Source organism: Myotis davidii, unplaced genomic scaffold (genome assembly GCF_000327345.1).
Source record: "Myotis davidii unplaced genomic scaffold, ASM32734v1 scaffold687, whole genome shotgun sequence".
NCBI lineage: Eukaryota > Metazoa > Chordata > Mammalia > Chiroptera > Vespertilionidae > Myotis > Myotis davidii.
In genome coordinates, this window is record NW_006298971.1 from 231138 (window position 1) to 234479 (window position 3342).

The window sequence follows — 3342 nt, forward strand, 5'->3', positions numbered from 1 at the left end:
CAAAAATCGTGCACCTATGGATGAGGACAGTGGGTGGGGAGTGAGGGCGGAGGGTGGGGCAGGAACTGGGAGGAGGGGAGTTATGGGGGGAAAAAAGAGAAACAAATGTAATAATCTGAACAATAAAGATTTAATTAAAAAAATATCTTAATACTTATGAGAAATTACTGCAAACAAATATCTTGACTATTCCCATTAGTAGATTTTTTTTTCAGATGAGCTTTAGAAATTGTTTTCCAAGTTCCAATATAACTTATTGATGTCCAACTGGCATGGCTCAGTGATTGAGCATCAACGCGTAAACCAGAAGGTCATGGTTCAATTCCCGGTCAGGGTACATGCCATGGTTGAGGGCTAGAGCATGCAGGAGGCAGCCAATCAATGATTCTCTCTCATTATTGATGTTTCTATCTCTCCCTCTCCCTTCCTGTCTGAAATCAATAAAAACATTTTAAAAAACATTGAGATTTTGATTGGAACTTGTTAAATCTATAAATGATTTTGTAAAGCATTGACATTTTTACAGTGTTGAGGTGTTTCATCCAGGACCATGGTCTTTTTCTACATCTTTTTTTAAGATCATTTATATCTCTTGATAAAATTTTGTGGTTTTCTTCATATAAAGCCTTCACTTTCTTTGTAACTGTTACACTTTTTTAAAAATATATTTTATTGATTTCAGAGAGGAAGGGAGAGGGAGAGAGAGATAGAAATGATGAGAATCATTGATCACCGACCTCCTGCACGCCCCCTACTGGGGATTGAGCCCATAACCTGGGCATGTGCCCTTGACAGGAATTGAACCTGGGACCCTTCAGTCTGCAGGCCGATGCTCTATCCACTGAGCAAAACCGGCTATGGCCCTCCTAGACATTATTGTCTATGTCCATGGGCTATGCATATATGCATATATATTCTTTGGTTGATCTCTTCCCATCCTCCCATGTTGAACCAATACCTTTTCAATGGGAAAAATCCAATTCTGTTGCAATACTACTGAATAAAATATTTAAGACAAATTAAATTATTTACTCAAAAATAATTAATATTGAAAATCTTGAATGTTATTGCTTGATTTTAAAAAGACCAAATAGAAACCCATCTCTCATTTGAAGCTTCTTAGATAACTCTTTGATTAAATTCATCTCTCTCTCTCTCTATAGAGCTCTGCTTAAACCTTGTTGGAAGTTTTTTAGCACTCACACAATCAGCCTTGTAATGGAGCTGTTTAGGTATGTGCTGTGCATTTAATCATGAGTTCCAGAAGATGAAAATTATGTCTTAATTTTTGTGTCCCCAACAGTGCTTTCTACATAATAGGTATTCTGTAAATCTTTGGTGAATTATTTAACTTAAAACCTATCTATTATTTTTAACTTGTGAACCAGGAAGTATGGGCTCTAAACAAACATTTTGGTTGATAGATGTTATGGAGATATGGAGGAAGTGAAACAGAGAAGTATAATTATACTATGACTGCTCCTCTCTAAAAATAGTTGTATTATCTCAGCAGTATGGGTTTCTTTCTGCACTACTGTTTTCAATGGTAAGGTGATTGAGTGTATGATCAGTAGATACCTATAATAATGTGAAACCGTGGAAAGCAATTTTATATTCTGAGCCAAGGAAGTTTTATAACTATTCATGTACACTTAAGAGGTGGAAGGCATATTGATTAATGTTAGGGCGAAATCACTTTTTAATCTATCTTTACAAAAAATAATGAAGGTGACTTTTTGTTGTTGTTAATCCTCCCCCGAGGATATTTTTCCATTGATTTTTTTTTTTTGAGTGGAAGGGACGGGGAGAGACACAGAGAGAGAAACATTGATAAGTTGCCTCCCACATGCACCCTAAAATATTTATTTTTTATTTTTTATTTTTTTCTTAAAATATATTTCTTTATTGATTTAAGGGAGGAAGGGAGAAGGAGGAAGAGATAGAAACATCAATGATGAGAGAGTCATTGATTGGCTGACTTCTGCACAGCCCCCACTGGGGACCAAGCCCGCAGCCCGGGCACGTGCCCTTGGCTGGAATCAAACCTGGGACCTTTCAGTCCGCAGGCCAATGCTCTATCCACTGTGCCAAACTGGCTAGGGCAAGACAGAAAAATATTTAACTGTTTGCCTCACACAAATGCCTGGACCAGGGATGGGGTCTGCAACTGAGGTACGTGCCCTTGACCAGAATTGAACCCAGGAGTTTTCAGTCCATGGGCTGATGCTCTATCCACTGAGCAAAACCAGCTAGGGTAGGAAAGTGACTTTTAAAAAAGATATTCTCATTGCAGTAATTTTTCTCCATAAGAAAGTGAAGGAAACATCCTGTATGATTTTATGGACCATGCTATTATTTTACGTATATATTCTATTATAAATTCAACATGTATTTAATACTTATTGAAATTTCGGCTTTCAGCTTGGAGGAGGCTCAGGTGAAACTTTCTTTGGTCCTCCCGAATGTGGGTTCATCTGACACCAGGTGCACTCGTGGGGGAGTGAGTGCCACGTTTGCCTTGGCCCCCAAGATCGGCCCCCTGGGCCTGTCTCCAGAAAGGGCTGGTGATGGCATGGCCAAAGCAACCAGCGATTGGAAGAGTCTGAGAATTACAGTGAAACTGACATCAGAACAGACAGGCCCAGATTGAGTTAGTGCCTCCAGCTTCTGCCCTGCTCATCAAAGCTCTCAAAGAACTATGGAGAGTTAAAAAGAAGCAAAAAAAATTAAGCACAGTGGAAATACCACTTTTGATGAGATAATCAACATTGCCCAACAGATTCAGCACTGATCTTTAGCTAGAGAACTCTCTGGAACCATTCAAGAGATCCTGGGGACTGCCCAGTCTGTGGGCTTCAATGTTGATGGCCACCACCCTCATGACATCATAGATAACATCAACAGTGGTGCAGTGGAATGCCTGGCTAGTTAAGAACTACAAAGGAGGAGAAACCAAGATGGCAGCATAGGTAAGCACCGAAATTGCTGCCTCCCACAACAACTTCAAAAAGACAACGAAAAGACAAAACGGGCATCATCCAGAACTACAGGAAGGCTGGCTGAGTGGAAATTCTAGAAGGAAAAAGAAAAGCACACTGAGACTCAGAGGAGATGTGGAAGTAAAGTGCAGAGGTACGGAGGCGCACGTGGAAAGGGCTGGCAACGGAGGACTCGGTTGTCTTTCAATCGGGAGGGAGTCTCAAGCTCCCGACTGCTCTGATCTCCAGTTCCGGGTGAGTCTCTGGGGACCCAGACTCATACGGGGAGAAACTGGACTGTCTGGCATCAGTCAGAACTCGAGGGTGGCTGTCTCTCAGAGGTGCTTGCAGTGATTACCGGGAC

General features: G+C 40.8%; 1 protein-coding gene across 1 annotated transcript in view; it reads left to right on the top strand.

The window, feature by feature from the left end:
* The window catches only part of COMMD4 (COMM domain containing 4), a 39304-nt gene that overhangs the window by 5528 nt on the left and 30434 nt on the right, over positions 1–3342 (top strand). The window lies entirely within an intron of this gene.